Source organism: Syngnathoides biaculeatus, chromosome 2, assembly GCF_019802595.1.
Source record: "Syngnathoides biaculeatus isolate LvHL_M chromosome 2, ASM1980259v1, whole genome shotgun sequence".
NCBI classification, from domain to species: Eukaryota; Metazoa; Chordata; class Actinopteri; order Syngnathiformes; family Syngnathidae; genus Syngnathoides; species Syngnathoides biaculeatus.
In genome coordinates, this window is record NC_084641.1 from 43,653,514 (window position 1) to 43,666,980 (window position 13,467).

The 13,467-nt window shown below is 41.3% G+C and overlaps 1 protein-coding gene across 8 annotated transcripts in view; it reads left to right on the plus strand.

The window, feature by feature from the left end:
- Nucleotides 1–13,467, plus strand: part of LOC133493556 (deoxyribonuclease gamma-like) — a 103,705-nt gene that overhangs the window by 68,149 nt on the left and 22,089 nt on the right. The gene's annotated exons all lie outside the window — the stretch shown is intronic.

Genomic DNA, 13,467 nt, shown 5'->3' on the forward strand with positions numbered 1-13,467 from the left:
GTGGAATGGCTAAAATAGTCAGTTTTATTCATCCTCTTGTCGCTGAACTTGCTTAAGTTGTCATTGAAGAGCTTCAGAACATCTCCATCACAGATCATTTCACTCTCTTTGTCGCTCTGTCCATTTAACCATCTTGTGATTTATAGACCAGTTGCAGAACTTTTAAAATCTATTCTAAAGCTTCATGGAAGCCAGTTTAAGGACTTTAGAAGTGGAGTTAGGTCAGAGCATATACTGTTTTTGTTCTGGTCAGAACCTGAGCTGCAGCATTCTGAATGAGATGCAGCTGTTGAAGGCTCTGGGGAGTCCACTCAGAAGACCATTACATCAGTCACGTCTACTTGAGATTCTTGGTTTGCTTAACACATACAAGGCTTCTCTCGAGAGATCTTCTTCATATGGTAAAAGGCACTTTTTGTGATTGATTTTGATATGACTGGTGAAAGTCAGGATGTAATTTTTCAGAAATCGTAGGTTTTGGACTTGGTCTTTGGTTTTTAAAGATAGTGAGTCCAGGTATTTAACAGCAATTCTATTTTCTTTATTGCCAAAAACAATTGTCTCAGTTTGGTTTTGGTTAGTTGAAGAAAAGTGATTTATTTGCTTTAGAGAGTGGCACAACACTTCAATTGAACTACAGTCATCTCGAGACACTGGTACAGATAACTGTGTCGTCTGCCTAGCTATGATAGTCAAAATTAAAATTTTGAAGAATTTGACCCAAAGGTAGCATATAAAGGCTGAACAAGAGGGGTCCAAGAACTGACCCTTGAGTTACCCCAGAGGTCATTGCCATTTGTCGAGATTGAGCACTTCTAATGGTTACAAAGCAGCTCCTTTCCTCCGGGTATGATCAGAACCATTTAAGGACCGTTCCATTTAGTCCTGACCATGTTTCCAACCTGCTCTACACTGTATTATGATCAACAGTATCAAAAGCCGCACTGAGATCCAACAAGACTAAATTTGACAACTTTCCCGAGTTAGTATTCAACCTTATATCATTTAGCATTTTGATAAGCACAGATTCTATACTGTGATGAATTCGGATATGCAGCACTCACTCATGTCGAGACTGTCGGGCAAAGCAAAGTTTCCCTTCCCAGGCGCTGAGTTGAGTGTAACTAACCTACAAACAGCTGTGTTTAACATCATAAAGGGTCACTTGAGTGGACTGTCATATTCCAACTTGCCCATGAAGGACTTCTACAATACCATCCCACATACAAATGAGAGTGCTATGGATTACTGGATTCACCTTAACAAATCCATTGATGCTGCAGATGAACGCCTTCGAAGAAGGGGGAGATAAGTGTAGTGTTTATTACTCATTGTCCTGACCCCAATTTCGCCGTATCTTTTCAGTTAAAACCGCCTGAGCGATGGACCGCAGCAAAGGTTCAGGAGTGTTTGGACAGTCATGTGAGGAATGTGTGGAAGATGACAGCTCAATCCCGACACATAATGGGTTCGTCATCTTTTTCAGAGCCCGGTGACCGCCTCATTTCGTCCATTCGACACTGCCATGTCCAAGGCTTCATCAGTGGCCTGTGAGCCAAAATGGCCTACTGTCTCTCTGCATACATCGCTTTGACTCGCAACCAGTCAATGTCAAATGAGAGGACGGTGTGTTCAAATGGGCCTGCTGCAATTTCTCCTCCTCCTACTGCCATCACTTTTTTAGCTCCAACGGCTGCAGAGCTCAACATTAACTTTTGCAGCTACTTGCCCTATTGGTCAAGTGAATCTAAATGTCACTTGCCCCATTTGAAAGTCCACTTGCCATAGCTTTCAACAAATATTACATGCTTTTATAGCAACTGTTGATAATCCCGACATCATATAAAATATATCATAAATTTTGTTATCGTTTATTGCATCCATGTGACAAAAAAATAAATAAAATAATAAAAACATATATCTAAATTTTTAAAAATATGGTAAAGGTTTGGCACAATAACAAATGACTAACAAATAAAATGACAAGTGAATAAAATACTAAATAATATTTTTATGGGCTGAGCCACACCCCTCTACTCTCTTAGAGCTTTTGGACTATATTGATAGCGTTTGTGTATCTTTTTGAGAATGTCAGTGATGGTGACCAGATGGTTATTCTCACGGATCCCAGCCAAGACTGCCAATCCAGACAATGTGCTCCACAGTGGACTGGGTCCACATAGTCCCTCTCATTGTCTGTGAAATGTGTCGAGACACTGTTGTTCCGACCCAGGTTGACCGATGCTCCATCACAGTCTATATTAACCACCATTGTTATCCAGTCGTTACCTGCAAAAAATAAATAATAGACACTTATATTCAGATTTCAACAATCTAAGAGAAGAGAGATAACATTGGAATGTTGACTTACCAGCAGATTTCTCCGTGGAGTCATCTGTGCATGTGAAAACGCTATCTGGATCAGCATGATGCTCAATGTCGGCCAACTCAATTAGAACATCTCGAGGATGACCATGGTCCAGATATCTGCATTTTAAACAGATTGATATGACTGTTGTGCATCACTAGTACAGAATTGTTACCTACAATAGATAAGTTCCACCGCCACATCAAACATGATTAATGGGATGTCGGTATTTTCAAGGCTTTCGAGAACTGGCTCTCTCAGAGCTCTGACAATGTACTCAATCAATCTGCAAAATGGAAAAAATATCTGTAAATAATTTGTTTCATCATGATCAGCAAATAAACTTTAAAAGACATACCAAATGCTTACAATTGATATTATGATTTATTTATCTAAATTGTAATTAATTTGGAAAATGTATGCAACATAAAGCCATTGTTTCTTCAATTGACAAAATAATTGATCATTTGTTGTTAAATTATTCCTGGATATTGACTTGAATTTTTTGAACTTACCTTCTGCAAGCCATGTCTGTGGAATACAAGACCAGGCGCTGAAGGTCAGACCCATTCTCGATCTGGAGGTGCAACATGTCTGGAAAGCTGGTGAATGGTATCTCTTTGTGAATGATGAAATATGCTGTGTTGAACAACTTGATGATGAGCCACTTGTGCTGGTGCCCAAACTTTCGAATCATTCTTATCAATGGCCCCCTGTCCTTGAACAAACTAGGTGGCTGCATTGGCTGCTAATATGTGTTTAGGAGACTGCCGGTGACTGATGATTGTATTCCTAAATAATTTTGATCCAGTGATCAAAACTGAGGGCCCCAAGCTCCTTTTTCTAACTACAAAATTTGCAGGTCATGTTCTTCTCACCATACATTAATTCATGAAACCCCTGTGCCCATGACATCTGGTATTCTTGTTTTATTTTTGTTTTTTAATATTTCTTGTTGTTTTCTTTGGCACTGGAAGTGACATTTTGTTTAGAATGGGTGTGTTGGATCAGCATGATAAAGACTTTGGGGATGTGATGGGCAAAATTTGAAGGAAAATACCTTTTTTTTTGAAGACCCAGTTCGACAGCTTGAATCATGGGGTTGACTTAAAACAGTAGAGATGAGGGAGATTTGGTCTGTTGGTGTTGAACTGCTGTGTTTTCATTGTTACACTGTGGCAACGTTGCAGACTCAGGAGGGGTTGAATTTGAAGCAGCTCCTCGAAGGGTTTCAGAAGACTAATCAAGGGTATTCATTACAGTCTCAGTCTCCTCAGACACAGAAGTAAGTCGAAGTATTTTGTTTGGAATTACAAATTTAATTGACGACTGGCCACGTTCTTTATTGCTGTTGGTGACTGGTGTACTGATCATCCTCCTTTTCGACACACGTGGTTGTTCAATTTTGTCAATGTTTATGACTGAGGCAACATGATTTGGTTCAAATATGGCACCATCCTGTACATTCAGATCACCATGCCTGGTCCATATTATGATCAATGGGTTCAAATGATCACTGGGGTATTTTGACAAAAAGTTGACAATCTTATTGTTCAGAGGTTGAATTACTGAGTTCATCAATGAGCGGCATGGTGTAGGTACGTCAGGATAAACTGATATTTTACATTTGTTATAGGATCCTACGAAGATGAAGAACAGACCACCATCTTTTGTTGACTTTCGTTTGTCTGGCATTATGCATCATACCATCAAGAGCGGGAGTAGTGAATGAAGATCCCTCCAATACTTCAAGAAAGTCTTGATTCAAAAGACTGTGTAATCATGTAATTTTGTCCATATATGAGTCAGCACACAGCTGGTCCAGGCGAGGATGAGTGAAGTATTTCATTCACGTTATTTGTTACAATGTGACCGTAGGGAAACTGCCAAGTTCTCTGATACTGAAACAGTTCCACCATTCAAGTAATTTTTTTTGTCAACACTTTGTGACAATCCAGAAAACTAGACATCGGGGACTAATCCTATCTTTTTTCCAGTAATTTTCAGAGGGTTTAATCAGCCATCGAACAGAAAACATGAACCACAGTAATACAGACACTATTTTTCTGATTAATATTAGAACATAAAGTACACACTAGGTTAGTAGGTGGTGGCCCATGTGAACATGTGGTCCTGATTGTGGTCACTGAGATCTTGATTACCATGGCATAGGGATCCAGACATATATTTTTGAGTTATTGACTAACAAATTTAGACACCAAGATAACGGGGAAAAAAATAAAACATAAAGGAGAAAAGAAAACCTTTAAGACCTGAGAGTCCTCGCAATGTTTAATTGTATACGTCGTGAAAACTCAAATCACAAATTTCAGAATGTCCCATAAATATTCATGTTTTCTCAAATTTAATGGTTAAAATACAATTTACATACCAACAATCAGGAGAGAAATGCTGTTAAAAAGGGAGTTCCCATCACCAGATGATTTGAATGCTTTGAACTTGGCTACATCCTCACCATCATAGCCACTGGTCACCAATAATTCCCTGAAGTCCCCATGAATTAAATAGGAGGACAGGTCATCAATTTGCACTGTGCAAAATTACAGGAAAGATTATATAATTGTACAGTATATGGCTACGACTTTCCCAGGGAGTAATAGCGAAAATATTCCTTTATGATCAATATTAAAAAAATCAGTTTAGATCCGAAATGATTATCAGATTACACTAACAGTATTTAAAAGACAGCTTCCGACAGCTTTCGAATACAAATTTAAAAACACAGCCGAACAACTCCCATGAACATACAACAGACACGTTGCTCAATACTAATCCTGTCCCACAAACAACTCAATAGGAAGTATGAATTGCCAATCAGTGTGTAATTTCAAACACGTGGATTTGTTTACAACACTGACCGGATGCAGCATTCAACAATATGTCGGCCGCTTTTCCCCTTTGTGTGTTGCTGTTTCATCACCATATATAGCACCGACTAATTGTGTCATGTCAAAATATTGTCATCGATGACAGCACTTATCATTTGCATGAAAAAATATAACTACGTCGGATGGGCTTTCTTACCTCAGATTTTCTTTAATTGTATTTTGATGTTCAACTTGAGGAAAGCACAAGGCGCCCATTACGCTGTAGAAGAAGGCAGCTCATTGGCTTGTTCAGTCAAGCTCCAGCGGATCAGAAAACTCATGTTAAGCTGTTGTTGTCACGTTGTTTCACGCAATGTCAGATAACTCGTATGTTAAACTGATGTTGTCACGTTGTTTCACACAATGTCGGCCGTGAATTATCAAATCTATTGACACAATAATTTTTTAATAAATGCAAAATTATGATATTCCTGTGAAAATTCCCACTTTCCCTGTCGGGTGGTCATACATTTGCTTTCCTGAAGATGCTTTTTGGGCAAGTTGAGCAATCGGCCAATCGTTAATGTTGAGTGTTGGGCTGCTGATCCTGGTGTTCACCAGGTTGTGGCCATGTTTGACAAAGTGCTGTGCTTGTGCAACACATCTCTTGCCATCGGCCAAAAAACAGGTTACCACGAGCCCTTGGACCGTAAGCCAGTATGTCGTCAACGTGATTGGCCTCGTAACCAGAAGCGTTTTGAGCCTGTCGCACTGAGTCTGTGGTTCCACAGATCACTCGACACATGCACATTGCAGACTTTACAGACTGTGCCAAAACTGCTTCAACCTAGGTCATGTAAGGCTTGAATGCCCTCATTCCTCAGCTGTGCCATCCCAGTCCGCTGCCAATGCTGATTTAAAGTAGCCCGCTCGTATTTTAAGAGAGGTATCGCAGGCTGTGCAAGTGACACCCTCACTGACAAGCAAGACCTACAGTCCACTTATGTTGTGTGCTGCGATAATCTTCCTGTCAAAACTGTAATCGTTGTGGGCTGTCAGAGTGGAAGGAGCTAGTGACTTGTTTAATGCTCCAGTGTCCATTAAGGGTCAACCTACTTTGAAAGTAATGCTTGATTCAGGGAGCATGTCATGCACAGTTAGTGTGGAGGCAGAGTCTGAGATGAGGGTGGCTGGTGTCCTTTCGAACCCCCAGCCAGTGCCTGAGAATGTGGTCCAAGTGGGATGTGGTAGCCTTACAACTCAGCCAAAATGTATTTATGACCTTGATATGGAGATTTATGTTTATGTTCATTGTACCAGTTTTTCTGGTTTCAGGACAGAGCGATGAGCTCATCATTGGGACCAATGTTATTCGGCCCATGACACAGAAAATGAGATCTGACGACAAGTACTGGGAGCTTATCCACTCTTGGAACTTTGACCCCGATTGTGAGCAGTTTCTTTAGTTGCTCAGCTGTGTAACTTGCTGGTCTGGTCCTGAACTACTTGACAAAATTGGCACTGTGAGACTGCGGCAGCAAGAGTGTGTAGTGTGGGGGAAGTGCCCAGCAGTGCCCCTGTATCACCTGGGAGCTCTGTCATCGTTAAGCCCACCTCCTCCCGTTCAGCTTCCAGGGACATAATCGTCAGACGAGTTGTCACTTCAATGTGGGGTGATTTCTGGGTCGCAGTGAGAATTCGAAACCCCACAAAAGCCCGGGAACACTGCGCCGTATTGCAAAGGTGGCAGATGTTTATCCATATGTGTTGCTGCCCATCTCTCAGGGTGTGGCTGAGTCACAACTTGGTCAGACTGCTGACAGTACCTTTGAGTCAGGTTCCACAGCTGATCCCTTTCAGCAGCTGAGTGTGTGTGGACTGGGAGAGACAAAACTTGAAGTTTGTGAAGTGTCAGAGGAGTTGAGTCAGAGACTAGTTAAACTTGTCCTTACCAAGACATCTTCTCCAGGGATAAGCTGGACTGCGGGAAAGCAAAGGGCTTTGTTCATCGTATACACCTCACTGATAACCACCCCTTCCGGTTCCCTTATCGACGAGTTCCCCCAGTGCGTTACCGCAAATTGAGGGAAGTGCTGTCCGAGATGGAGTTGAAAGGCATCATCATTAAGTCAGTCAGTTGAGTGCCTCCCCGCTGGTCCTGGTCTGGAAGAAGTCAGGTGACCCGAGGAGCTGTACTGACTTCTGCTGGGTCAATGCAAAAACTGTCAAAAGTGCCCACCCACTTCCAAACCCGGCGAACTGCCTCGCTGCCCTTGGTGGAAATGCCTTTTTCAGCACCATGGCTCTATCAGGGTTCTACAACATCCACCTCCATGTGTCTGACACGCGTTACACAGTCTTTACAACCCCCTTGGGCCTATATGAGTATAATAGGCCGGGGCCCATGCATCTGTCCCGCGTCATTTATGCGGATGATGATCAGTGTCTCTGGTGACTTGAACTTCTCCAGTCTCCTTTGTTATCTAGATGACCTGCTTGTCTTTGCCCCTCTGAGGAAGAGGCCCTGAGAAGGCTTGACCTGGTCTTCTCACACCATAGAGGCAACAACTTGAAGCTGGCACTGGAGAAATGCCACTTCCTATGCATGTCTGTGAGATTTCTTAGCCATATGGTGGAAAAGAGTGGCATCTTAGTCGATCAGGAGAAAGTGAATGTCATCACGGCTTTCAGTAAGAGGGATCTCATGAACGATGATGGCTGCATTCCTTCTCAGTGGAAGGTCAAGTCTTTCCCTGGGATGGTGCTGTTTTACCAACACTTTATCGCTGGCTGTTCTTCCATTGCAAAACCACTTTACACTTTGACTGATGGACAGAAGAGGAGCACAAGAGGTTCCCCCGGGCGGCGGCGTGCTGGCACCTTCTGAGAACAGACTCTTGAGCATTGGACTCCTGTCTGTGAGAGGGCGTTTGAGGTTCTTAAATCCACACTCCACAACAGTGTGGTGTTGGTGCACCCGTACGTTGACAAGCCTTTCATCCTCTCCACCGATTCTTCCCTTGATGGTCTGTGTGCTGTCTTGTCTCAAGTGCCTGCCAGTGGAAATGGAGGCAGGCCTGTTGCATTTCCAAGAAAATCTCTGACTCTTGTCTTGGTCCTTGCTTGATGCTACGAATATTACAAAGTGTTTGTTTTGCCTTGTTCACAGTAGCTGTGTCAAATAAATGGAGATCGCCTCCGAGACAAATCCTGTTCACGACATTGTCTTCAAAACCACATAACGCAGAAGTCCACCGGTCACATATAGACCAGTAGGAGAACGTGTTTTCTAAAGCTGACTGGGAGCCATCATAGAGGCTTTTTTTCAGCAATACGTTCTGATTATTTAATTCTGGTCACAACCAGAGTTCCGGGATACTCATTAAACTGCTGCTGTTTAATGTTCTTTTCGGGGAGTCTAGTCAAAAGATCATTACAATAGTCAACCCTGCTTGAGATAAGAGCATGGATATGGCCCGGTTGTCAGAGCAACCAACCCCCAACCAACAACTTGATGAACTTTATTTTTCCAAGTCACCCCGCTGTGCAAGAAAACAAAAAGATAAGAATTCGATTAAGTGGCCAGTATTTTTACACAGAACTTTTTCATCTGCATATTGTACTGCATATTGTCGTTTGAAATAAAAATGTCTACCATTTGGGCGGCATGGTGGCGGCGCTGTAAAGCATTGGCCTCACAGTTCTGAGGACCCAGAGTCAATCCTGGCCCTGCCTGTGTGACATTTTCATGTTCTCCCTGTGCCTGTGTTGGTTTTCTGCGGGCACTGCGGTTTCCTCCCAGATGCCAAAAACATGCAACATTACTTGGAGACTAAATTGCCCCTAGGTGTGATTGTGAGTACATCCGTTGTGTGTCTCTATGTGCTCAGGACCAGTTCAGGGTGTACCCTGCCTCCTGCCCTATGACACTGGGATAGGCTGCAGGAATCCCACGACCATTGTGCAGATATGCGGCTAAGAAGATGGATCGATGTCTACCATATGAGATTACCATTTTTGGTTCCAGTGTATATAACTGATAATGGATAAAAGGGACCATTTTGACTGAACAATGTGACCCCAATTTTTTTATTGCTACATGTCAAACAAGTTACCAGTAGGTTCAGTCGATTCTCAGAAAATCAACAAGATGTTGATTCATGGTATACACCCTTAAGGTTGTGCTCTTGGGCAATTTGTTGAAAGGAGTGTGTTTAAAAAAAAAATAGCAGTCTGCTGTTGACTTTACAAACTCAAAACTATTTTGTTCAAGGGTTTGTTTGTTTTTATATGATATACCAATCCTTTGACTCACTAAACTGCTATTTAGTTGTAGGACTACCGTTTTTATAACTGCTTCATGTCTGTGTGGCATGGAGTTAACCAACTTGTGGCACCTTTCAGCTGTTATTACACTCCAAGATTCCTGAACAGCATTCCACAATTCATTTGTTGGTTTTGCTTCAGAGACAGCATTTTTGATGTCACCCCACAAGTTCAGTTAGATTAAGGTCCAGGTATTGGGCTAACTTTGTTGGTATTGAACCAAGACTTTGCATGTTTACTAGTGTGTATGGGGTCATTGTCTTGTTGAAACACCTATTTAAAGGGCATGACCTCTTCAGCATAAGGCAACATAACCTCTTCAAGTATTTTGACATCTGAAAGTGGATTCATGATCCCTGGTATGAGATAAATGGGCTCAGCACCATAGTAGCAGAAACATACCCATATCATGATGGTTGCACCACCATGCTTCACTGTGGCTTGAATTCAGAGTTTGGAGGTCGTGTCACAAACTGTCTGCGGCCCCTGCACCCAAAAAGAACAATTTTAATCTCATCAGTTTGAAAGTTGGGTCAAAGACAAAGAAGAGGAAGAAACCGGATTCATTGGCAAAAGAAGAATGCACTAAGCCGACAACTGAGAATCGGTACTTTGAATGTAGGGACTCCGACAGGAAAAGCTCAAGAGTTGGTTGACATGATTATTAGGAGAAAGGTTGCAATATTGTGCATTCAAGAGAACAGGTGGAAAGGTAGTAAGGCTAGAAGATTAGGAGCAGGGTTTAAATTATTTTACCATGGAGTAGATGTGAAGAGAAATGGGAGTAGGGGTTATTTAAAAAGGAAGAGCTGGCGAAGAATCTCTTGGAGGTGAAAAGAGTATCAGATAGAGTGATGAGGCTGAAATTTGAAATATGTAAATATGTTATGTATAATGTGATTCGTGGCTATGTCCCACAGGTAGAATGTGATCTATAGATGAAAGAGAAATTCTGTAAGGAACTAGATGAAGTAGTTCTGAGCATCCCAGACACAGAGAGACTTGTGATTGGTGCTGATTGTAAAACATGTTGGTGAAGGAAACAGGGGCGATGAAGAAGTGAAGTGGAAGGTATGGCATCCAGGGAAAGCTCTTTGAAGGACAAATGGTGGTGGACTTTGCAAAAAGGATAAAAATGACTGTAATAAACACTTATTTCCAAAAGAGGGAGGAACATATGAAGATTTTGTTTTCACAACGCAACATCAGCATTTTTTTCAGATTTACGAAACTCGCGCCAAAATTATCCAGCTCCGAATGGTAGTTATCGGGATACTCTGATTTTTGTTCAAAGTGCTACATATCGTTCTATATCAGCCAAGGAAGATCGCGTTTTATTTCAAAATGCGACATATTGAGATCTTATTTAGAGCCAAATGCGACATAATTTCGTTCAATCAGCGTGCGCTGCTGAAGCAAGCAGCATCCAATCAGAATTCGTCTAGAGGGAAGTTCCGGTATCTTCCACATCATCATCCAAATTGGCTGCGCCCACGTTTGAGACGTTACTTCAGTTCTCATCCAAGTACCATTGTATCTGAATGTAATAAACATACTGTTTTGTCTATGATTGTGTAATGTTTGAATAGTAATTTTGTTGTTCACCAACGATCATTAATGAATGAATACATTTTTATAATTCTATGCAATCTTTTTTTTTTGCCATTTTTTATAAGGAAAGTTATCGGCTATGACTTAAGAAAAGTTGACATTAAAAGGAAATCAACACCCTTGGAGTAGACTCAATTTCTGTCTATGAGCATTATGAATACTGTTATTATTACTACAGACTTATATCCTATTCTGCAGTGTTCTTTCCCCCGACAGCAACAGCTATAAATAAAATCAAAAGAAAGCAGACTCAATGAGTCAGATTTCAAACAGTGAATTTGTGAGTTTGAAACTGATTTCATTTTGGAGATGTGTGTATGAGATCGACTACCTATTTTTTTTTGCTGGTATCCCTCGCAACCCATATTAACCTTGGTAGACTGGTTTGAAGCAGTTTAACTTTCTTAATGATCTCACATAGACTTATAAACAAAATTAATCAACTGAGTGACACAATGCCTGCAGATGTCGGATTGCAGAATCGCATACAGATACACAAAATTACAATGATGTAAACTCAGCCTTTCCAAGACCTCATACTGAACAAACAGTTTCTAAATAACTGAAAAACACCTTTTTAAAATAAATTCCCATTTTTTCATCTCCTTTTTCAACATCTGACATTAGTGAGCTAATTGTGAAAATTGTGACTGGTGACTGACCCTTATTTCTGATACCTAACTCTCTAAATGTGGTGGTCATGGTCTTAAATATTATTTTAAAAATGCTTGAACTGTTGAAAGGCAAATAGTTTTCATGATTGCCTATCAAAAGCAACTGATTTTTTTAAAAAAATACAGCTGCTCCTGAAGGTTTAAGTCGAAATTTGGATGTCTCACTTTGCCAAGAATAGAATGTTTGAATATGTCTCATTTTGGAGAAAAAATGAAATTTGTCATCAAAAAAACTCAGTGAATATTAAAGCCAATATTTTTTTGTAGTATGGTGTTTAGTTACTTTTTAGCATCTTTTTCCATCCCCCAATAGTTAGAAACATAAATTGAGTTTGTTTTCACTTCAATACCAAGCCCTTTTCTTAAAATGAAAAAAACGGATATGTCTCATTTTGAAAACAAACTCTTCATATAGTGACCTACAAGAGCGGAGTTAGACGCACGCAGATGGATTATATTTTGCGCAGACGATGTAACCTGAAAGAGGGTACTGACTAAGGGGAGAGTATAACTGTAGCATAGAATGGTGGTGTGGAGGATTACTCTGGTGGTGGGTAGGAAGATTAAGAATACAAAGGGAGAGTAGAGAACCATGTGACGGAAACTGAGAAAGGAAGAATGTTGTGTGGCCTTTCGGAAAGAGGTGAGGCAGGCTGTCAATGGACAGGAGGAGCTCCCAGAAGACTGGACTACGACAGCCAAGGTGATCAGAGAAACAGGCAGGAGAGTACTTAATGTGGAACCCCAAAATACAGAAGTCATACAAGGAAAGAGATTAGCGAAGAAGAAGTGGGACACTGAGAGGACTGGGGAGAGACGAAAGGAGTTACGACGTAGGGCAAAGGTAGCGGTGACAAAGGCTAAACAAGAGGCATATACACAGACATGTACACCAGGTTGGACATGAAAGAAGAAGAAAAGGATCCCTGCAGGTTGGCCAAGGAGAGGGATAGAGATGGGACGGATGTGCAGCAGGTAAGGGTGATTAAGGATAGAGATGGAATTGTCTTGACTCGTGCCAGTAGTGTGCTAAATCGATGGAAAGAATACTTTGAGAAGTTGATGAATGAAGAAAGTGAGAGAGGAGGAAGAGTTGAAGAGGCAAGTGTGAAGGACTAGGAAGTGGCAATGATTAGTAAGGGGGAAGTTCGAAAGGCACGACAAAGGATGAAAAATGGAAAGGCAGTTGGTCCTGAGGACATACCTGTTGAGGTATGGAAGCAATTTGGAGAGGTGGCTGTGGAGTTTTTGACCAACTTATTCAACAGAACTCTAGTGGGCGAGAAGATGCCTGAAGAATGGAGGAAAAGTGTGCTAGTCCCCATTTTTAAGAATAAAGGCGATGTTCAGAGCTGTGGGAACTATAGAGGAATAAAGTTGATGAGCCACACAATGAAGTTATGGGAAAGATTATTGGAGGCTAGATTCAAGACAGAAGTAAGTATAAACATGTTAGAATAGTACAGGACATGTATTGATGGCAGTAGAACAATGGTGAGGTTTGGCGTAGGTGTGACAGAAGAATTTAAGTTGGAGGTGGGACTGCTTCAGGGATCACCTCTGATCCCATTCCCATTTGCTGTGCTAATGGAAAGGCTGACAGATGAGGTTAGACTGGAATCCCCTTGCACCATGATGTTCGCAGATATCATGATATGCA